The 25647-nt window shown below is 34.0% G+C and overlaps 1 long non-coding RNA gene across 1 annotated transcript; it reads left to right on the top strand.

The window, feature by feature from the left end:
* Positions 1-3879: 3879 nt before the first annotated feature.
* LOC123580853 lies at positions 3880-25592 on the top strand. The gene is made up of 2 exons (XR_006703562.1): positions 3880-4159; positions 25238-25592. It is a non-coding gene; the product is annotated as an uncharacterized LOC123580853 (long non-coding RNA).
* The last annotated feature ends 55 nt before the right edge of the window (positions 25593-25647 follow it).

The raw sequence follows: 25647 nt of genomic DNA on the forward strand, positions 1-25647 counted from the left end.
TGAACTATGAGCTACTATATATAATCATAGATATATATTAATTGATATTAAAAAAAACAGGAATTGAAGTTTCTAGGAGTTCAAAATATTGAAGGTAAAATATAAACAGCACAATACAAACTCAAATCCATTTCTTTGACTTCCAAAAAATCTCTTTTAGATAGACTTTAAGGCTGAAAAACATAATTATATGACAGGATTACATTGTTCATTTGGTTATCAAGAATCTACCAAATTTTGTTTTATTTGAGAAAAATAATGCTTGTCTGAAAATATCTGCATATTTGTGTTCCTTTTTCTAAACTCCTTATCTGATTTCTGCATTTTATAACTTTTCTTACAAGTGGATTTTAAGTCATGTAAATAATTACCTGAGTAAATGTGTGTAAAATGGATTATCATCTGTGTAAATACATATCTGAATGGGTATTTAAAAAGGAAGAAATCTGGGGTGCCTGGGTGGCCCAGTCGGTTAAGCAACCAACTTTTGATTTTGGTTCAGGTCATGATCTCATGGTTCCTGAGATCAAGTCCCACGTGGGGTTCTGCACTCACAATTCAGAGCTTTCTTGGGATTCTCTCTCTGCCTCACTCTCTGCTCCTACCCAGCTTACAGGTGTGCATGCGTTTTCACTCTCCCTCTCTCTCCAAAACAATAAATAAATAAAATAACTTAAAAAAAGTAAAAATAAAAAGGAAGAAACATAGACCAAGGGAATTTTAATATATAAATTAAAATATAATGTTCAGGGGTGCCTGAGTGGCTTAGTTGATTAAGCGTCTGACTATTGATTTCAACTTAGGTCATGATCCCATGGTTCAATTCGTGGGATCGAACCCTATGTCAGGCTCCATACGGAGCCTGCTTGGGGTTCTATCTTTCTGTCTCTCTCTGCTTCTTCCCTGCTTGCATGTGCATGTGCTGTCTCTCTCTTTCAAAATACATAAACATTTTTTAAATGTTTATTTATTTTTGAGAGAGAGACAGACAGACAGAATGTGAATGGGTGAGGGGGAGAGAGAGAGAGAGAGAGAGAGAGAGAGAGAATCTGAAGCAGTCTCCAGGCTGTCAGTTGTCAGCACAGAGCCCAATACGGGGCTCAAACTCATGAACCACCAGATCATGACTTAACCTGAAGTCAGATGCTTAACTGACTGAGCCACCCAGGAGCCCCAAAATATATAAACATTTTTAAAAATTAAAAAAATAATAAGGTTCTCATTTATAAGTTTTTACTTCCAAACAATTTAAAATGTTGATATATCTTTTTAGTAAAGAGCATCTCATGATCCTGAAAATATGTCTTGTAATATGCCTTGCAGTTGCATCCATAATGATGAGAAACCTGTGGTACTCAGGAAAATTGACATTATTTTAGTGTGTTATTTAAGGACAAAGTTTAATATAAAGTAAATTCATTCATATGGGTATAATTAAAGGCCTATCCATACAAAGCGAAAAAAAAATGTAGCTGAGAAATAAAGAGTGTTTAAAGCCATGTAAACTGCAAATTTCTATATAAATTACTTGGCATCCAATTTTTGTTAAATATTTAATGTTTCTAAAGTGGGTTTCTGCTTATACATCTGTCTTTTTGCTTTTCTCTATAGAAAACGTGGAGCAGATGGGGACAGTGAGACAATATAAAGATAATTCTTCTTCCTGAATGTGAATTCACTAAATATTTAGGATCTTGGCAGAGGCAGTAGAGTGCCATACACAGAATGACAGTCCTATAATCTCTCCATCTATAGACAACAGCTGTTTTATACATTGACATATTTTCCCAATTCTTTTATATCCACACATTACAAACTTGAAGCACACATGTACATGTGTATGTGAATATACGTATATATATATTTGTACACATGTGTATGTATCCAGACTTTCTCAATTAACATTCTATCACAAATATCTTCCATATGTAATATTCTATTATATTCATATTCATATCCATAATGTATTTAACTATAAATTGTTAAAGATTCTTTTATTTCTGCTATGTAACTCTGGGATAAATATTAATCTTTGCCTCATACCTAGCAACATTCTTAACATACATAGCTAATAGTATATTATTATACTATTAGTATAATAATATATTAACTGAGGCCATGAAAAAATAAAAACTTTTAGCGTCTTAACTCCTATTGAAATTTGGTGTGTTTATGTTTGTATACATAAAGAAAAGTAGGAAAATCAATACATCTCAGAACAAGACTATTTTAGAAGCCTTCTTTTAGATGGTAAGACTAAAATAGGTTGGGTAATCACATATAGCATTTATACCACTTCAATAAATGTATTAACACATCAGTAAATGAAAACGCCTTAAAAGCTTAAGATAAGATGGATCCCAAGCCTAAACACAAGCAATAATTGAGGCAAACTGCATCCGCTTCAGAGGGGTTTCTATTTTTACAGTGGAATCCAATTTCCTTGCATATAGCTTGTTGCTGATTTTAGAGACTCCTCAGGTGACATTACAAGCTACATTAAAAATTTAAGACTTTACAAATGAAATATTAACTTGCATATTCAAAAAGTATTATAGAATGAAATAGCAATAAAGAATGGTGATGTGTAACTACAACTGCACTAATACAATGATGAATAATTTGTGCACAACTAGAAGAAATTGGAAGAATCCTTGTCCTTGTTTTTCCCATATTATCTAACTAAAGAGATGTATGTAGTGCTTCTGAATATCTAAGTATATAGAAATTATAAAATAGGTTTAAAAGTGTCCATCAGGGTGTGAATACTTCAAATTTCAGAATACCTTCACTATAAAACTCTGACTTCAAACTCACCGAAAAGAAATCATATTTTTATTTTACAGATTCTTGAAAAGGTAATATTGCTCTAGACATGAAGGATTTTCTTTAAGAGTGGGAAGAATCAGGGGCGCCTGGGTGGCGCAGTCGGTTAAGCGTCCGACTTCAGCCAGGTCACGATCTCGCGGTCCGGGAGTTCGAGCCCCGCGTCGGGCTCTGGGCTGATGGCTCAGAGCCTGGAGCCTGTTTCCGATTCTGTGTCTCCCTCTCTCTCTGCCCCTCCCCCGTTCATGTTCTGTCTCTCTCTGTCCCAAAAATAAATAAACGTTGAAGAGTGGGAAGAATCATCTGGTATCCACATCCAAGCAGGCTTCCTGACACCAAGTAAACAATAAACTCTTATTAGTAGAAATGCTCAGGCTCTACAAAAGTATATTCTACCATTACAGATTGTCTGATAGAACCTAATCCTTTGTACATGTGAGCTGTTTGAAACAGGGAATCCAGACCTTAAACTTACCTGGGAAATTGGCATCACAAATTTCTATACCTCCAAAATTCAGATAGTAGACTTCTCCCTTAAGGGCAGACCTGAAACATTACACACACACACACACACACACACACACACACCAGAAAAGGCTAAGAGGGGCGCCTGGGTGGCTCAGTTGGTTAAGCATTCAACTCTTGATTTCAGCTCAGGTCATGATCTCACAGTCTTGAGATCAAGCCCTGCATCAAGCCCTGTGTCAGGCTGCCCAGTGGGCATGAAGCCTGCTTATGATTCTCTCATCCTCTCCTTCTGCCCTTCCCCCACTCTCACTCAAGCTCTCTTTCTCTCAAAAAAAAAAAAAAAAAGAAAGAAAGAAAGAAAGAAAGAAAAGACAAGACAAGAAAAAAAGGAAAAGGTTAAGAAATGCTAAATGCATTATCTAAGCAATTTCACAATAACATCAGATTCTATTTTGATTTAACTGAACAAATAATCTTGGTCCTCATACATATTATTAAGTACATAAAAAGGAGCATTTAATAGCTGTGTTATTACTCTTTCTAAAATTCTTGTCAGAATTCCCTTCTATTTCTCACCAACAGAAAATAACTTGGCAGCTACCTATGGCTGACTACGGCTTGCTAAGAAAAACCCTGTACTGTTCTTCACCTACATCTAATTGCAATTACGCACAAGGTCCATCCACATAGCCAAGTAACGGGAAGAAGAATGAATGTTATCACCTGTGGCTTCTTGATTCAGGAATCAGTAAAGAACATGTTTTTTGTCTTTGTCGGGAAGAGATTCAACTCGTTCTTCTAACCCTATGAATGATCATCTTTATCAAAAGGTACAGACACCCACCAAGAGGGGACATATATTGTCGTAAGTATTTTAGGGACCATTATCTAGGTGTCACTAATACTATCTAGTGACTACTTAAGAAATCTATGGCATTCTAATTATCCAAGCTTCAAATCCATTTTTTTCACCATTGGTGAATTCATTTCAGAATTGTCAAATTATATTAAGATACATATTCAATAAATAATTATTAATTACTTATTTTGTGGAGGCACTTTATGTGAACACGAAGATTGTTAAACCACTGCTCCTTCCCTCAAGAGACTCAGTGTAGAGCTGGACGAGACAAAAAACAAACAACTACCAAAAGAGAAATGCTTTCTCTATCTACTAGTGAACTTAACAGATAAGAAATGTATCTGGCCAGCCAAGAACAAATGCCCCTTTAAAAGTATCTACCACCAACAAAGCATTTATTTTCATTGACAATTCCTCGATATATTTTTGATAAAACTTCATTGAATACAGGAACATTTTGATGTTTATTACCCTATTGAATTCCCTGACTTTAGAAATATCTGTATGTAAATGGTGTGCTGGGAAATGTACTTTACTCTCTATTCACTCTCTGAAGTAGTCATTCATGGTTCATTTGACCACTCTAGGGTTCAAGTTCTTTTACCTGAAAATGAGAATGCAAATTACTTCACAGATATAAAGCCTGGCATCAATGCTATTTTTAAAAACCTCATGATTCATTAAAACTCTTCATAGTCTCTGTACCCCAAACCTCTAGGTGCTTAAGTGCCACCAAAGCTTTATCAACAAGTACTCACATACCACTCACAGGAAACACTCACACTGTGAAGGGCACGTGTTCACGTAGTAAATGCCAAATGTACAGAGCTTTAAATAATTATGACATGCACACTTAAAACAGATCCCCATTGTCGGATTTAGTAAAGTACCACCAATTTGAATGTGCACTTAACATCTATGCACATATATTACCTGCAAAACTGACAGAATTTCAAAACAGTATTAAAAAAAAATATATATATATATATATTTCCAACCAAAATACATCTTCACTGAGTGATAGCTAAATAGGAAATACATAGTAAAGTAACAAAAAATGCAAATCATGCAAGAATTATTACTTTTAATACTGAATGCAATATATCATATTTAGCAGCAGAAATTTTTGTGGTTGTTTTATTTAATATGCTGAGTATTTAAGCAAAGAAAGGATCTTAGTAAAAACACCTACAGTGGTACAAAACCATTGTGAGATGTCAAAACAAAACTTACAGTGAAACTAATTGGACTATATGGAGTATGTAAGAAAAGATTGATCAAACTTTGTCAAAACTTTAAATACCACCTCAAGACCAAGTTGAACTTTTCATGAATTTAATGCACATGTATTACTAATTCACCTATAAAGCTTTTCCAACTCCTAAACTAGATGATTTTACTTTAAGCATATAATGAACTAAAATAGGTGAACTACTTAAATGGTGAATCAATATGTGTCTATAGTTATAGAAGTGGTTCTGGTGCTCTTTCCTAATATCAGCATCTACTAAAGAAGCACAATACATTGAAATTTTTTTTTCCTTTGGGAGGTAAGAGATTAGGGAGCCTCATTCTTCTGCCATTAGAGGACAGAGTGCCCACATTATTAATGTCCACCTAATGAGATATTTAAATCTCAGGCATGTTGTTCATATGGGAGGTAAAAAAGATTGAAATAGATTTCCAAGTAACTGAGAAACCAGTATATAAAGCATTTTTAAATCTAGATTTTGTTAATATATATGGAACTGAATTTTCCAATCTGTCTCCTATCTGTGACATTGTTCATTTATATAAGTTATTCTCCATAAGGGTGACATGGGTTGCTGTATAATCTAATATCTTCCATATTTCCCATCTCATCCCCATATTCTAAGATAAACCTTAGGTAGAACTGGCTGAATCTTATCTCCTTTAAATCTACTTCACAAAGAATGGTTCTGAGACCATTACACCAGAGCTTGTATGTAGATTCTATGCTCTTACTCAAATCTATTTAATCACTAGGACTAAATGTCAATATTCTCTGGTCCAATCAACCATGGCAAGTATTCCAGGATCAAATGAAACAAAGTATGCCAAAGTGTTCCCAAGGAAATATCTCTGGCTGTTTATTTCCTCAGGAGTTTTGTGCATATGGTGATAGATACTTGGAGTTTCATGGGCCCCTTTCAAATACAGCAAATGACTACAATATATGACAGAACATCATACATTCATTCTCTCAGAGAATGGTTTACATTTGTCTTGATGCTGAGAGGAGGAAGATATTTCTATTTGAAACAGTAAACTTTCTTGGGAACTTTTTGAAAATATTAACAAATTACATTGAACAAACCACTTTCACCATAGATGAATGTTTTTCATAATGCAGTAACTGCTTAATTATGCAGAGGAAAATAGATTTTAAAAAAGATTGGTGCAAGTCTTGGTTGCTTGCAATATGTGATTTGTTGTCCTTAATTGGTTACTAAATTTGTCAAATATAAGTGTGCCAAAATTAACCAGCTTGAGAAGCCAGTTGAAGGCTGTCATATATTAGATGAATTTCTCATCTCTTTATAGTCAATGTCCATTCCTCTGTTAATCAAGTGTTCATTAATTATACAATACAGTTCTCTGAAGTCCATATACAAGGAGAAATAACTGTGTTTATTGTGTTGACAACAATAAAGGAGACAACGGGATAAATTTCATACCCAAGACCTTCCATGAAAGGATCTAAAACTACTTCTCCGGCTCCCTTTATATTCTACTTACTTCCCCACATGACATTTGACATTGTTTAGTGGACCTTTAGATCCATTGTTTAAATCCTTTCCTATCTCCTTGTCTTTGTCTATACTGAATGCTGTGCCAAGATATCTTCTTCCTGGCTTCTTCTTTCCTATCCCCAAGTTTGAAATCTGTTGATCACCTTTTAAGACATAAATCAAATAAAATTTCCCTATGTATCTTTTCCCACAAGTCTAGGCCACCATCTACTGTGTTGTAGAATTTGGTATATACTATTATTATACATTTATCTTATTATATTTTAATAACATTTGCCTTGCCTGTTACTCCCACTAGACCAGGCACTTTTCCAGAACAGACACAATATAGCATCCATTCTGGAACTCCATTAGCACAGTGCTTCATACAAAGTGTGCTCTCAACAATGCTTTTTGAATGAAGGAATGAATTTTTCATTGATTAGGCATTAAGATAAATTCATCTATGTAAAGACTCCCTTTTATTTTTTTATTGCATGCCTTGTAGCAATGACAATAGCAACAAAACAACAGACATTTATTGAGGATTTGTCTAGTGCTAGGCACTGTGCTAATAGCTTTACATCCATTATTTATCTCATTTAATGTTCAAAACAATCCTCTGAAGTGAGTACAATCATCATCCCCATTTTAAGAGAAGGAAACTGAACAAAGAGATTATACATTTGGCAAATGGTAGTGTCACAATAAAATTGAGGTCTTATGACTCTAGCACTTGCCATTTTGAGCAAATACAAAAAGCAACCTCTCACATGATTGATATAAGAGTGAATAAAATGCTTTAGCCAGTGGCATAACTAACCAAACATCTGAAAATAACCCCCTATTAACTTCAAAAATAAATGACTCTTCATAAGAAAGTCTCCACTGCTTTCATCTTTCCCACCCTGCACTGTATTTATTAATGCATTGCAGTTGTGATAAAAAGAGATTTCATTATTTACTCTGGTAATACTCAATTTATATATGCCTACTTTATCACTACGTAGTCTTAATTTATCAACTATCTTACCATTAAATATTTCTTTCAATGAATAATTCCCATTTTGCTTCTAAAAAACTTTGTATTTATTGTGTAATACCATGGAATATAAAAACCATAAAGGGACACCTGGGTGGCTCAGTTGGTTAAGCCTCTGACTTTGGCTCAGGTCATGATCTCATGGTTGGTGGGTTCAAGCCCCATATTGGGCTCTATGCTGACAGTTCACAGCCTGGAGCCTGCTTCGAATTCTGTGTCTCCCTTTCTGTCTGCCCTTCTCCTACTCATGCTCTGTCTCTCTCAAAAATAAACACTAAAAAAATTTTTTAAACATCAAAAAATTAAACCTAAGCCTTGAATAAAAAGATTTTTAGATAGTACTTTGATTAATTGTCCTAATCATTTAAAGTCTACACAGTGTTGGTTTTTACACACACACACACACACACACACACACACACACACGCAGAAAAAAAAATCTACTATATCCTAAAATTTCCTTTTATTTACATTAATGCATATAAAATTCAGTTATACTAACATTATGGTTTCAGAATTTCTAAATCAACAGGAGAGAAGTAAATTGAGTTAAAATTCAATCATTTATAGATTTCACAACACTGTGCACCTAATGAGACATAGAGATTGACTTGAATAAAGAGTGAGGAAGTATCTGAGGTTAAGAACAGGTTCTATATCTTGATTGGTTCTTTGGTCATCCAAAAATGTATCTTTTCAACCTAATTTTTCCTCTGTTATACCTTGTCCTTTATTTTCCATTTAACCTTTCTTGACTCTTTTTTACACGCTATTTCCCAAATATTAAAAGATATATACATTTCAAAGGATTTCAATTTTGGGGCACATGGGTAGCTCAGTCGTTAAGCGACTGACTTCAGCTCAGGTAACAATCTCGTGGTTCACGAGTTCGAGCCCCTCAAAGGGCTCTGTGCTGACCGCTCTGATCGTGGAGCCTGCTTCAGATTCTTTGTCTCCCTCTCTCTCTGCCCCTCCCCCGCTCACACGCTGTCTCTCTCTCTCTCAAAAAGGAATAAATGTTAAAAATTTTTTTTAAAATTTTTAGTTTTAACTTTTCCCCCAACAATCAATTCTCTCCCATCTCATATGAGTGAAACATCATTATTTAAAATTATATTGAGGTAAAATGGAATGTTAACTTGTTATTCAGAATGTGACATGCCTGGTCTCATTTTAATTCTATGTCTAATTATTTTCAAGTGTTTTTAGACTGTCAAAATGGAATATGTCCATTCTGGCATGAATCCTGGTACACCTATGGTATGCCAAGCAGCAGTGTGTTGGTCAAGATGTACTCCTACTTGCGGCCCTGTCACATCATATTTTTTCTAAAATTTTTAGTGAAAACAAATAAGGAGGAAAACAGTATTTTCTTGAAATCAGTTATCTTGAATATTACATAATATTCTCATGGTTTATTCAAATATCCTAGCTGATTTGATATGATTTTTGGATTCTTTTTTGTTCTATTTATTGCCATTGAAATTTATTCATTTTCCTAATCTGATATTTTTATGGATTAAACACTGTTTATTGATTTTCAAAACAGAATCCAAAATTCAGCAGTCTTTATCAATTAGCTCAGTTTGCTCCGATTCCAGCTAAAGGGAATGAAAGTAGGTATTCTACAGGAGTTGTGGAAATCCATGAGGCAGAGTTTCTGCAGTACATTCCCTAATTCCCTACCCCTTTAGGATGTTAGGACATATTCCTCTAGCTCGTGGGAATGTTGCTGGCAGACATCTCTCAACCAACAGCTCTCTTGAGAACAGCTTTGTCTGAATTGCATCACTCTCAAAGTCATGGGTGTCTTCACAGGATAGCCTGCAGTCAATGAATGATTCGTGTGCAGAGATAGCCATCCACCAACTTTGCTCCTATTCAGAACAACTATAAGGGTTTTTCGGCACTCCCCATGGATGAACTGAGGTCACTGAGACTGCATCACAGCTCACCTCCGGCCTCCTTCCATTCCTGCTTTCTTCCCTTCCATTCTTCCAGTGTTGATCTCTAGATTGCATTCTAAAATTCCTCCCACTTGCTAATTTCCTTCTCAGAATCTATTTCTGGGGAAACGCTGAGATGAGCTCTACCCAGCCAACTCTAAGAGAGGATCAATTGGCTTCAATCTGATCTGTTAAAAAAAAATGGATTTACTCTATGACTGAATGTCTTGATGAGGAAACAAGCACTATTCTCTGCCAAAAATTGAACATAATCGAATACTTACATAAGCATGTGAAGAAAGTTGGTTTCTCTCTCCACTTACAGATTTTACTTAATCAAACAATGCAAGAAGGATTTACTTAGCAGATTTACTTTTGCCTAAAATGACAGTATAGGAGAAAAGTGACAACCAGTCAAGAGAACAATAGCCTTAGAAGATTAGTTGAATTAGGAATTCTGTAATAGGATCACTGAAGACCCACAGAATGATCCCTTTTTAAACTGGGCAAAACAATCACATAGCCCGTGCTGCTTTCTTCTCCTCTTAAAAATATGAACTTCATTCTTATGTGTCTCTTGTATATTTAGTTAATAAAAAGAAGAAGAAAGTTTAAAGCTGAAGCAGAATCATAGTCCACCAAAATTTGGAAAGGAAGCGACTTTTAAGTTATCTAATTTAGATCTCCTATTTTAAAGATGAAGGACTTGATAACCTGTTTTAGGGAAGGTACTAGAAGTCTTTTTCTTTTTCCTTTTTTTTGACATTGTGCTACCTTTTCACCAAATTTTTTGTACACCAAATATTCATATTATACAAACTGCTCTCAATTATTATATCCTGAGTTTGGTGGGGATAGATACAAATAACTAAACGATTATGTAGCAGTTTGATGAATTCTGTAAGAGTCAGTTCAAGTATGTTTTTACAGTCATAACCAAAATCTAGAATAAAAAAATTATATATGTGCCTGCATGTATGTGTGTGTGTGTGTGTGTGTGTGTGTGTGTGTGTGTGTGTTGTATTTCGGCTTTAAATACTAATCCTTTCACTATTTCACATTTGGGTTTTTGCCTTGACTGCATGGAATACACACTACCGTTTAAAATTCTTGAATTGTGTAACATAATAAAATGCTCTATCATAGGTAAATATATGCAAATATCTAATAACATATTTAACTGCATATTTTAAGGTGTTAGGTATGGTGTTATCAATGAGAATACAAACATTATTATTAATATTTTTAAACATTAATAATAGCAAATCATTTTATAATTGCAACAAGACCTAGCAAGCCATGAAGTAAAGTTGATTAATGCCTTTCTGATGCAGACTGGAAGCACCAAAGAAGTAAATTAATCAGAACTGCTGCATTGTTTGTCATGTTCTATTGCTTAAGTATTCCACATATTACTCAAGCCACTAAATTTTAAGTGGATCTAAATAACATATTGCATTAAATTAATTTACTCCCTAAGGATTCAATTGTGTAGATATTAATTTTATATCTTAGAATTAAAAATATATTTGCCTCAGAGTTGTATAACCACTTCCAACCCAAGTCATATTTACATTGCCTTGATGTTGGTCTATTACAAATCACGCAACCCACTCCTATTCAGAATATATGCCTACTCCCTGAGGAGATTGTATACAACATTTAAGCCTCAGAGAGGGAAACACAGTTCATCTTCCAAATGACTAGTGAAGTCACTTTGTAATGTGTCGGCCTGCTCTGCAGACTTTCAACTCCAACATTAGATGTGAAGACAATTTTACAGAGACTGCTTAGCCAAAGGGCACAATTGCCTGAGGTCAAATCTCTTAATATGGCCTGTTTCTGTTTGTGGGTGTGTGTTTATACACACACATATGCTGTCTGCTTCTCTGACTGAACCATCACTGATGTACCCATCCTAAGCAAGTCAAACAAGAGGAACTTTGACTCTAAGAAAAGAAAAAAAAAGAAAAAGATTATAAAAACAATAAACCCCCTCCACTCTTCCGTCTTCCTGAAACTACTCAAAGAATTGTCCTGATAAACCATCCTAAACTCTACTGATAATCCTGAAGTGTGATCATTATCAGGCAAAACTTAATAAATATTTGCTTTTCTAAAGCAAGAATCTTCAAACATTATTTCATTGCATTATTTTATTTTATTGTAAACCGCTATCAGTAAATGTGAGGGTATATGAAGTATATGTGTATTTACTTACTTTATGAATCACTCACATGTAATTATACTAATATGTATACCAATATTGTAAAGTTTTTTGTTTTTTCATTTTTAGGTACAAGTGAATAGAAATAGGAATTCCAGAATTTTCTCTGTATATCAGCTTTCATCTTGAGCACCCACTAGCACTGGGGCAAATTTAGGATGAGGTGAATTATTATTGTACAGAGTGTCATGTAAATTAGTACCCCCCATTCTCCACTAAATCCCAGTAGTTCTCTTACCTAGTCACTGAGACAACCAAAAACATTCCCAAAGCCTATGTGCTCCCTGGGTTAGCAATATTTCATCTGGTTGAGATGCCAACACTGATCTAGACAGTTCATAGAACAGGCTAGGCCCTGGCAATCTGACCACACTTGGCTTGTAATTATTTTCCCAGCTGTACAAATAGTGAGTTGATGGGATCATTCCAGTTAATAAGATTTACATTTTCCTTCATTTACAGAGTTCTCAAAAAACCAGGCATTTTGCTGCATTTACTAACATAATCTATAAATTCAAAAAAGAGTTGAAGAGGGATTTGTTAGAAAGGAATACAAAATGCTGATACTTGACATTGCAAAATATAAATAAAATTTCCCATAAAACAAAGATAATCTTCATTTTCCAATCCATTGTTGAAATATTATGTGGAGAAAACAACTTCATTTCCAGTATTATAGGTAAGCTAATTATTTTCAAAAGTTAGCCTTTGCCTAAGGGTGTTTTGGTAAAATTCCAATCCAATGACTTTTGTAACAGTTCACATTCAGATCCCAAAGCTTAGTATGGTACAATACTGGGTTAAGAACATATAAAAAATTACAACTGTTTATAAAATTATCTTTGTAAAATTAACTGGCAGTTTCTTGTTTAATATAAACAAAATCCAAATAACAATTACAATCGCTTCTTCATGTAGATAGGAAAAATGTATATAATTATCCTGCATAAATCATCAACTTTAAAAACCACTGTATTTGCAGGCTTAAAAGGTGATTATATTTTATAGTTTCCTATGATGTAATTCACTTAAACTACTCTTATATATATTTCTGGTTGCAAATGAGATTTTACTAGTTTATTGGGGAGAAGAGACGGTGACAAGATTTCTAAATTTGTGGCTAAGAGTCATTTCCAAGATATATTTCTACTGTCAGGGTTTATCACCAATTTCCATAATTGATGTTGCATCTATAATACCACAACTTTTTTTATACAGTATAGATAATTAACTAGTCCTCAATTCCAGCTGATTATTTCTATCCTCTAAGGAGCCTCATGGGATAATGGACAAAATGTCAAAAATAATTAGGAATAATGATGGTGGCAACTCAGCTATCAGACAATGTGCACCTCAGACTGATTCTTTTATGCCTTGCCTTTGAGGAGATTTAGATGATTTAAAAGTCTCTCCCAGGCTTTAATTTTCCTTGGTACAAAAGTACTAAGATTCTGAAAAATAAAAACAGAGTGCCTTTATGTTCATATGTACACGTGCACAAAGCCTAGGTTTATACATTTATTTTCATACTTAAGGTAGTAAGATCAACTGAGACCTAAGCACCCCACAGCTTGTAAAGATACTGTGTATCTATATATGTAATCATTTGGTAACTTTCACATGATATTTGGAAAGCTAATGGAAATATTTATCATGCTGTATGAAGTCAGCAGAAATAATGCTTTCTTTTACTTTGTCTGGGACTTGATACATTTATCTTTGATGATACCAATACACATATCTTTACTTCTTAGGTGACCTAGTATATGCTCATTCAATACATTCTCCAACAGTGGTTCCTCAGGGTTATTTAGCTGAGGAGTAGAAGGCAATATATATTCTCATGTTATCACATACAGTGTAATTCACAAAGTGTCACTTTTGTCAAATTACATGGAAATTATTTATACTAATCATGTCATACATTGCTGACCATCAATAAACTGGTAACTTCATTTCAACTACTTTTTTCAAGTTTATTTACTTATTTTGAGAAAGAGAGAGAGGGAGAGAGAGAGTGAGCATGAACGGGGGAGGGGCAGAGAGAGAGAGAATCCCAAAAAGGCTCTGCACTGTCAACACAGAGCGGGACCAGGATTTGATCTCAGGAACCATGAGATCATGACCTAAGCCAAAATCAAGTCAACACTTAAACGACTGAGCCACCCAGGCACCTCTGGTGTTTTCACTTCAAATGCAAAATATTCTAAAAATACAAACATATTTCATAATATAACATATCAGGTCTCATATCATCTGGCATTTTCACACTTTTATCTGTACTTCCTTACAGTTTTGAAAGTATTTATTTTGTTATATTACTAATACAGTATCCTCTTTTTTCCACTCACTGGCTCTGTGAGATAATGCAAAGATTTATGTCTAATATTATAGATGAAAGCCGTCAGTCTCAGGGGATAAGTGATTTATCCAAGGTCACACAATTGATAAATACATGTCATTAGAAACAGAAGCAGTCTTTCCTGAATTCGGATTATATTAACCAAACCCATCTCCAGCTCCTCTGACATCACATTATTTGTACAAGAAAGTCAGATTGATAAAAATTTCAATATGTACTAGTTCAAATTGTAAAAAGGAGCTCTTGAAATATAAATATTTAATTTCACAAAATAAATATCTAAATTTTACTTAGTGCATTGAAACTTGAAGCTGACAATCCCAGCCTTAGAGGGATCTAGTTATATAGTACAAAGAATGCTGAAGCTCTGAGAAAGCATATTTCTTTCTTGGACGTAACCTTTCACTCCCAAAGTCCTGTGTGTATCATCTCACCTGTCAACCAAAGTCAAGTCAAGTTGAACTTACGAAGTCAATATTCACTTTCACATCCAGAAAAGAGCAAGAAATGCAACAGGAAAATATGTAATAACCCTTTGTGGGTCTCTTGAATTCTTCAAAGATTTGTTATAGAAAAAGAAAAAAACAAAAAACAAAAAATCTTACATAAGGGAGTGCTGCACAGCGATGCTCACTCCTGGGACCATGCTCTTGAAAATCGCACAAAAGTCTAATGTCCCTGAAGATAAAGTAATTCTTTGCCACCGTCTAAATCCATGCTAACCAAGTAAAGAGGAGAGTGAGTCTGGGAAGAAGAGAAACGAATGCTGCGTTTAATGAGGAACTCTTTATTCTTCCCAATCGGGCCATTTCATGCCTTATAAAAGGAAGGCTGGTATTGGATTATGCCTAATGCTACAAAACAGTTTGAAGAGATAAGTAAAATCCTTAGGGACTCAGAAGTATTCACAGGAGTAGGAGACTAATAAAGATTCCTTCCCCTCTGGACGTCTGGAAAAAAAGTCACATCACCATACATGCCACACGTTACCACCCAAATTGCATATACTTATGATTTGATAGTTGGGAATCTTTGGGGATGGGATTTTTACTTCTGCTTAGTAGGAAGGCTTTCTTGAGGTTGCTAATTTAAGCCATAAATAAAGCTGAAAATTATTCCAGCGATGTGACAGTTGCCCCCAGTTACCTGTAATGAATGTTTCTACTGGTAAATGATTCTAAATTACAAAAGCTCAAAATGCTTTGCAGACCCGTAAGATAATATTTTAAGGTATTTTTATATATTTTAAATAATTCCTTGACTGATTAATATTTATGATTTTATATAGAAACTAACTTTATGCTGCCATCGGAAAGTTAATAATTTACAAAGGCTGCTTTGTAGTCTAATGGCAGCACTTGACTTTTGCTACTGCTTGAGGGCCTGCAACTTTGATGTTTCTGTCTTAAATTAAGAGAAAAGAAAGAGTCAGGTATCAGCTCTTCTTCAGTTACTTTTTCTGAGGGGTTCTTTTAACTGAGTTCCATAAAGCCATAAATGTCTTTTAACAACAATATTGATTGCAAAATAAAGCCTCTTTCCATTATCTTCTTAGAAGAATCACAGAGAAAGGTGTTTTAAAAGTTTGAGTAACATTACTTCTCTCCAGAATGTAAGTGTACTTAGTGTGAACTCTCTGGAGCACGTAAAAGGAAAGTTTCCGGAGGGGTTTGCTCTATAAGCAACCCTTTTCTTCTTTCCCAATTCAAAATAAATCAAGAAAAGCCACAACATTAATTTCCTCTGACGGTGAATGTAGCAGTGTTTTAATTTAGAGAAACTCTCTGGACTTCTCGATTTGACTTACTAGTTTGAGAACAACTACGTACAGCGAACAGTATTGCCTGCTACCTTGGGACCTAGGAATTGACAGGTAAAGGTTCTTGAGGTAACCAGCAGTGCCAATTAGCCAGTCCCGGTGTCCAGGGAAGCTGGTAGATCGCAGCTCACCAAGTTGAACCATTGCATACTGAGCGCGTTTAGCAAAAACTCAGAGGACCTCCTTATCCAGTGGACACGATCTTTTGTTGTTCATCCTCACTGTGGTGGGTTACTCCCAATTTCCAAGCATACTATTTGAATTCAGCAACCCTGCCATTTTATATTATAATAAAGCATGTAGCAAAAGCTAAACATAAACCTTGAAATGTACTTATTTTAATGGTCTGTCAAATAATGTGAAAATTTCATTCCATCCAAATAATGAAAAGTTGTTTATTGAAATATGAAGCACTGACACATGGGAAACATGTATTGCTTGATTCCCAAGCAAATGTAAACTAGAGCTAATTTAAATGTTTTGAACTCATTAGCTGAGGGTTTCTATTTTGCAGACTACTTTAGGGTTCAGCCACATAAAAAAAGAGAAAACCTGTCAATAGGAATAATTTCTGATAGCAGGAGGAACAAAAATCTGAATCTATGCTCCAAAATTAAACAGTAAGTAGGTTTATGTAGTTGGTAAAAAGTTGAAAGACCACATTAACTTTTAATTAGTCAAACAATTAGTTTTTAATATTTTTGTTGATGCATGGTGAGAATTCCAGAAATAAAAAAGATGATCTTTTCCCTGACTCAATGACTTACCCATCAATAATATATAGGAAATAAGTAGTAAAAATTGATTGAGAGAATGCTTTTTTAATTTCTCTCACCACTAAATCACAATAGATATAAAAATGATTCAAAGCAACTTAAGTGACTGTTTCTATATTACTAAGTGAACACTTTGCTGAGAAATTTATGAAGTACTTTAATACCTGATGGGGTTCCGAATATTTGATTAATTCCAGAATATTTTTGAACATTTCCATATGTTGTTTTTCTAATTGGTCCCTTTCAAACAGAATTTAACATTAGCTCCTAGTTACCATTTTTAAGCATTTCTCAGTAGCTGAAATGAGCCATATCTTAAGATAACTCACATATTTTATGCTTCCAGAGAAGACATTGGGACTTCTGCTAATTTCTCCTTAGCTTTTTTATTTTATTTTACAAATTAGATTCCTCCTCTTTGCAAAACCATTTCACACAAATCTTTTTAAACCCTGCATATATGTTACTAATATTCTACCCAATTACTTTTTCTTTCTTCTTACAGTTTTGCATTGTCTATCTATCTATCTATCTATCTATCTATCTATCTATCTATCTATCGTCTTCTATCTACAGTAATCCTCCATTACGGGAAGCATAGGGACATGTTCTAAAACCCTTGGTGGATGCTATAAACCACTGATAGATAGTACCAAACCTTGTATATTCTGGTTTTTTCCCATATGTACACATCTATGATAAAGTTTAATTTATAAATTAGGCGTAATAAAGGTTAACAACAAAAACTAACAATAAAATATAACAGTTGCAACTATATACTGCAATAATGTATTCTCTCTTTCTCTCAAAGTATCTTATTGTATTCACCCTTCTTGTGATGATGTGAGATGATAAAATGCCTACATGTTGAGATGAAATGAGGTGAATGATGTAGGCACTGTGATGTAGCATTAGGCCACTATTGACCTTCTGATGATACAGAAGGAGGATTATCTATTTCCTTACTGCAGGACAACTATTTCCTTACCAGGGGCAATGAAAGCAATAAAAGTAAAACCAACACATAAGGAGAGATGGGGGGGTGGGGGAGGAGGGCTACTGTATATGTTTGTAGGTTTCATCTACTTGTATTTATTTCATCTTACTGAAACTTCATAATAACGTGAGAGCTTCTAAAAGAGCTTGCTTCAGGGTTGCCTGCATGGCTCAGTTGGTTAAGCTTCCAACTTAAGTCATGATCTCATGGTTCATGACTTGGAGCTCCTCATCGGGCTCTGTGCTAACAGCTTGAGACCCGGAGCCTGCTTTGGCTTCTGTGTTTCCCTCTCTCTCTGCACGCGCTCTCTCTCTCTCTCTCTTTTAAAAATAAATAAACATTTAAAAAAATGTAAAAGAGATTACTTCATTTCTTGACACTTGCTTATCGACTTGTGCTACAGTTAAATCAGTAATAAGCCAGTGATGCATCTCTGGATCTTTAATACATAATGGAGGTGTTATCATTACCCACCCCTTTATTAGCATTAGTTAGTTAATTAGTTAGTTAGTAATAAGAAGAATATCATTGAGAAACTACCAACAGTATAAAGAAGTCAAAATAGATAGAGAAAAGATACCGGGGAAGATAATTGTCTTATTAATTAGTCTTTCCTAGAATCATATTCAGTCTGGATTTTCCAGGAAATTAAATTGGTCGAAGATTTGTTAATCATGTAAGGTTGTTATTCTTACCATTGACATAATGAGAAAATACACGTAAGGTTGTTATTCTTACCATTGACAAAATGAGAAAATGCTTTCAAACACTACATTTTAACAAATATTTATTTTGTTGTACTTTCCTATTGCCATGCAAATAAAAATAAAATTATTAAATTGTACAAACTGCACAAAATTTCTTTCTCATGTCCACAAATAACCCTGTGCTTTCATTTTGTCTGGCTTGGCATTTAAGAAGCATAGATTATACATCTAGAAAAGAGCAAAACAATTTATACTTAGGTTGTGTTTTCATAAGCAATTTTAGAGAATTACACCATTCAAGCAGAGCTGGTTGGAAGTTACAGTACACAGATTGTGTAATAGTGTAATGCTTGTGCAGAGTACTACTGGAATTTTATTTTTAGTATTAGCTCCTATTCTAATTACATGTGTGAACTCGAGCTCATCACGTTGTCACTTAGTCTCACTTTCCTTACCTATAAATTGAGAAATTTGACCTGAATTATGTTAATTTTTTTTTTTATCTAGTACCTTATGTTTATTTCGGTTTTCACCTCCTAGATCATAGTGTTGAAATTCCTGAATGTTTCATTCTACTTGAAAGTGCTTACAAATTTACAATATGCCAAGAAATTTAACAAATCTACTTTAAAAATATATACATTTTTAAAAGACATTGTCTTTGGACAGAGTTTCCAATTAAAAGAATGTATAAAAAGTTAGAAAATTAGGTAAATGCCCATTTAAATTGGTTCATTTAAAAGACAGAATGAAGGCAATACTCCCCTGATAGAAAATGGCTTTGAGGACTAAACATGAACCAACTTTTAAGTGGGTGAAATTGGAAAGTAATTTTTAAACAGGGGTAATCTATACATTTGGTGTTCTGTTGTGAGAAGTAAATGCTTATTCTAATGCATTTAAGCAAGCACTATTAATGATTAATGACATTTTTGATTCTGTAACTAGACCTACAAATTCTTGAATAATTAATGAGGTACTCAATACTGCATAGGATATCCATCTGCTAAGAATTTGTGTGTGGGTGTTCAAGCTATTAATATTGAAAGCCTTACAAAAAAACGTGAGGGAGAGATTTGGGATGAAAGTAATAATGTCTATTAAAATATACAAGTTTTTTATTTCTTATTTTTAATATTAAATGCTTATAAACTGTTCATTAAAAGGGTAACTATGATCTAATAGCAAAAATGACATTGATCAATTTTTTTCTCAGTTATGTCATCTCATAATAATAATACTGAATAGCTATTGAGAAATTACTAAATTGTAGATATTGTGCTGAGTTTTAGGAATACAATGAAGTAGAAGGTATATGAGATGGAAAAGCAGTCATAATTCTTCATACTGCTTAGTCTGGTAGGTTGAGGGAAAATTATTTTAATGGGCCATCTTTTAAGGCATATTTGTGCATTCAATGGAGACACAGTTTTTGAGACATAAAATGAGAAAATAAGTGTTAGTCTGGAAGTCATTACCATGTCATCCTAAATTCTAAAAGATAATCTCATTCTTCATATTTCATATCCTATTCTTATTTTCAAGTTGAGTTCTTAAAAAAAAAGAAACTTATAATCCTATGATGATCTCAGAATTATAGACTTAGAATTGAATGAGATCTTTAAGAATGTTTAGCTCAATGTCCTTATTTTAAAAATAAAGAAACTGAAGCTCAGACATGTTAAAATGCTCCAGAATTCCCTCTACGTCTGTTGTGTTCCATTCTGTCTGTCTTAAATTAAGCCTTCATTTTGAAATAACTCATGATAGAGCAGTTCTGTGGCCTAAGGTAGATACTTGGAGAGCCTAGAAATGTAACACTTCCCTTCACTTTGGAAATATGTCACAGCTCCATACATGGTAGAGAGGTGGAGGATATGGAAATATGTAAATTACCACTGAGTTCAGCTATAAATTATTCTCATTTCATTATCAGGTAAAAACTGGTAGATGAATCACAGGAACCTACCCCCAAAACCACGAACACACTGTATATACACTGTATGTTAGTTAACTTGAAATAAATTATATATACATATATATGTATATATACATATATGTAGATATATGAAATAAAATAAAATAAACTGATAGAAAAGTTATATAATACACAGACTAGTGACAAAAATATTTTAAGAACTAGTAATACAATCATTTGTAATTTTGACAGTATTACCAATATAGTCCCGCTAGTTTTAGTGTATATGAAATTAGTGTCATAAAGACTACCCTTTTCACTCAGTTAATAATATGATATATCAATACATTCATGCATAACAGATAGATATACATACACTGTGTAGTCATAATAGTGTAAATATTTCATTCCGCTAGAAATCAGAGACCTGTGAAGTTAAGTAGCAGGACATTTATAGTGTTCTAATTTTTAAATAAATTTATGACAGCTCAAATATTTCAAGCTTATCAACGAAAATAGAATTCTGAGTATCTTATTATCAATTTTAACTCTAAAATTATTTTTGAATATGAATTATGGGTAACTCACTAAGGATACAATGGTAAACAAGACAAACATGAACTCTGGTCTCTAAATATAAAGAGGATAAAATAATTACAGTATAATAAAATACACTTTGACGTGGAAAAATGTGTCAGAGTAGAAAATAATTAGAGCACAAATTAAATTAATTTATATAAAATTGTGTTTTTAAATCATTTTGTTGGGCTGTAATTTACATATTCAACCATTTTTAATGTACAATTTGATGAGTTTTGACAAATACACAGATCCATGTACCTGACATCCCAAGCATTGTATTTCTATCACCCAAAAAGTTTCCTCATACCCTTTCACAAACAATTTTCCACCAAACCTTCCCCTAGGTAACCATGGTTCTGATTTAAATCACTACTGATTCATTTTGCTTGTTATAAAACTTCATATAATAGAATCATACTTATATCCTTTGGTTGTCATACCAAAGTTTAAAGTACCAAAGTTTAAACTCTTGGACTAAATCTGTAAAATCTGTAAGAAGCAGGATACACGTAAAATATCAAGTCAGGTCTTACGTCGACAGATGCTCTAATAAACAATACCATTAAATTCGGCAGTGGGTCTTGGGATATTATTCATTACCCTATGCCAACATTTTGTTACTTTCTTATACTTCATTCTATATTGCATTTTATTCTACATTTATGAATTTTACATACAGAATATACTCAGTGTTAAGAAAGTTTACTTTATTGTATCATTTTCTATGTTTCTTTTATTAATCAGAAACATCTATGTGTTTACTAAAATGTTCTGTATCTTAAGAATTTTGTAGATTGTATAAAAAACTAGATTTCTCTTCTCATGCCCACTGATAAATGACAAAACTCTAAACCATGCTTGGCAAAGATATAGGATTTATGGTACCTATTTTTATAATAGCCTCATTTCTAGCTCCATTTTATGTCGTTATGTCTTTATCTCTTTGTTGAATTTCTTCAGCTATTTTCTTCAAGTTATCTGGTTCTATACAATGTATTTCAACGTGTGCTGAGTTCAATTAATTCAATCAATTAAGCTGAAGATTTAAATTACTTTTCAAATTCCTGTAAACTTTTGATCATTTAAGAATTCGTTCAGAGAACTACCCAAATTATGGTCTTTACCTTGAATTTCCTCTTGTTTTTAAGAATTAATTGTCATTCGGGGTGCCTAGGTGGCTCAGTCGGTTAAGCAGCTAACTTTGGCTCAGTCAATCTAACAGCTCAAAGGCTCATGAGTTCTAGCCCTGCAACAGGCTCTGTGCTGACAGTTCAGAGCCTGGAGCCTGCTTCGGATTCTGTGTCTCCCTCTCTCTCTCTGCCCCTCCCCTGCTTGTGCTCTGTCTCTCTCTGTCTGTCTCTCCCTCTCTCTCTCAAAATAAATAAACATTAAAAGTTAAAAAAAAGAATTAATTGTCATTTGATATATAATTTTGGTGTGGATTGATCTCCTTAAGAAATCCATAGGCAATCTAGGAAGTATTAAAATACAGTGAATTTGATATATGCTGGATACACATGGCCCTTTGTTGTTAATGTTTATGTGCACACACTTCCCAGAAGCAAAGTCCAAACCTACCAGATGTTAAAGCAACTCCATCTAAGCCCATTACTCTGATTAATCTAGGCTTATTATCAAGACTTCCATCTTGCAAATTCAAAGTCAAAGAAGATGTAAAATCAGTGAACTTTCTGAGATTAATTAGGAGGAAATGAAGCCTCTAAACATTTCCAATATAGTAAATTATTTGATCTATAACAATACCACATACATCCCCAACACACATTTGAAAGAAAAGCTTGAAGGCATAAAAAATATGCTTATAATAGAAATTATTGCTGAAGCTAGACAGATGCCTTTTCATTCATAATAAATTGTTGTTATACTATACTCATATGGCTTTTAGTTATCCAAATATTATTAAAATATAAAAATTACAACTCCTACCCCTATTGAGAATAAAAACACTAATAAGTTTCTTTTCATAAAGAAAAAAACAAATTCCTAATATCCAAAATATAAATATTTTTGAAGCACCTTAAAGGTATGAAGAATGTGGTTGAAAGTTGCTATAGGTACTACTTCAGAGTAAACACTTTGCTTCATAACATGAATGCAAACTCATATATATCTTTTTAATGTTTTATTTATTTATTTTGAGTGCGGGGGCACAGAAAGAGGGAGAGCAAGAGAAAATCCCAAGCAGGCTCCCCACTGTCTGTGTGGAGTCGGATGTGGGGCTCGATCTTACAAACCGTTGAGATCATGATCTGAGCTAAAATCCAGAGTTGGACGCTTAATGGACTGAGCCACCCAGGCACCCCACAAATTCATATATTTAGAGGAAATATAAAAAGACCACAAAATTAAGTTGACCTTGTGCATTTTTGTGTCTATGATAATTATCCTTTTGGCCTTAATTTGCAAATTTTTAAACACATAGAGTAAAAACTTCTGAAATTCAATTAGACTTATATGTAAAGACAAAAACAAGGGTATTGTATATTATTTTATTGTTTCTGACCCTCTAAGTAGAAAATTGTCTTCTATGCTCAATTAAATAAATAAATAAATAAATAAATAATAAACAAATAAACAAATCCTGTCTAATGTGGGTTGGTTAGCACAAGGGTTATGATTCCTAAATAGGCATGCCCATTAGAGGTAACTTTCAGGGAGTTAAATTAAGGATAAGCTCCAGACATGGCAAATGTTTGGTAAGGATGTTTTCCCATACCCAGTCAGCTCTATAACATCTTGGAAGTCTGGCTGGCTTTCAGGACATTTTATTCCACTAAGCAGCTGAACTCAAAGTTTACAAATGAGGCAGACACTGGAATCTGTTTCTGGTATATGTGCTGCTGAAGAGAACACTGGAATCTCTGATACCTGTTCCACAAACTCATTTCAGGGTAATCATTTGACTTCATTCTAATTTATTATTTTAGAAATGAGAATAACTTTACTGGCATTTATGAAATTGTGTACTACAGACCTCTTCAATAAGAGTCATCTGGGGTGTCGTTAAAAATGCATATTCCTGAATGCCACCATATCTCTATCACGTCAGAATATAAATTGTAGAGGCCAAGGAGATTGCATTTTTAATGAACTTTGTATTCAATATATATGCAACACACTTTGAGAGCAACTAAATTAGGCTGATAATATAGGATATAAGAACAAGAAGAACAGGATCTGATGAAGATTCCAGATTGTTTTGCCTTCCAGGAATGAAGCAGTAACTGTCCTCTTCCTGAACCTTCACATTGACATGGGCAGGAGGTAAGGGGGAGCTGAAGGACTCCAGTACTCTGGGTGGGACTTCTGTCTTACTTTTTTAAATTGTAGTCTCTTCTTTAAATTGTAGAATCTGACAAACAATATATCTTACTTCTTATCACTCTCACTAACATTTATGTGTGGAGGCAGAGAGATAGTTTGTCAATAAGTATTTTATAAAAGAGCAAATGAATTAAATATCTGTATGTAATGTTACCCATTATGTATCTGTGAAGTGACAATGAATTTATGATGAATTCTAAGCTCCCTGACTGTGAGGGTGACTACAGTTCCTTAATAGCTGAGGGGGTGGATTCCAGCTTTTAGGAAGAGAGGAAATACTATTTTTTGCAGTCTCTGATGTTGGAATGCCTTCCCCCCAACCTCTTATCCCAGTTTAATAAATGATAATCTTATAAATAATCTCTCAGCCTTCAATCATCTTCTCTTCCATGAAAAGTTCCATGAAAGGTATTTTTAGACACTATTGATAAAATTTTAGCAGTCACTCTGGATAAGAATCCCATAACTAAAATATGAAAGTAATAATGATTTAAATATGATAATCTAACAATAATATTCATATTGTTAATGTTTGATCATTGGTTTTAAACTCAAGAAACTATCACTGACGCCACTGTTTTCTTTTCTTTTTCGTTTTTTCTTTCAGTGTGGTTTCTTTACTGACCCCCACCTCTTTCAAGGACAGGTGCAGGCATCTGGGTGATGGCAAGAGATGTTCACTTGAAGGTATTGTTCTGATTGAAGGTCTGGCTGAAAGAAGTTTCTGGGACCTGTTGATAGAGCCACAGCTGGGTTCAGAAAACTGTGATGTTAGCCAGCGTCATGTGTTCTCCACCAAAAAAGTCCTCATTATCAAGTGAGCATCCAGCAGCCCCAGAAGTCACCCCACCTCCTCATTTCTATGCTCTGTAGCCTGCTTGTTGTGGTGCATGATGCCCAAGGTGGGCAGGTACTGGCTGGTAACACTACATTGCTATCAACAAAGTTCACCCATTGTGCCACCTGTTTCTTCTCTGCTGCTCCTCATTGCTCACATGGTAGGCAATGAGATAGCTC

This window comes from Leopardus geoffroyi, chromosome A1 (genome assembly GCF_018350155.1).
Source record: "Leopardus geoffroyi isolate Oge1 chromosome A1, O.geoffroyi_Oge1_pat1.0, whole genome shotgun sequence".
NCBI lineage: Eukaryota > Metazoa > Chordata > Mammalia > Carnivora > Felidae > Leopardus > Leopardus geoffroyi.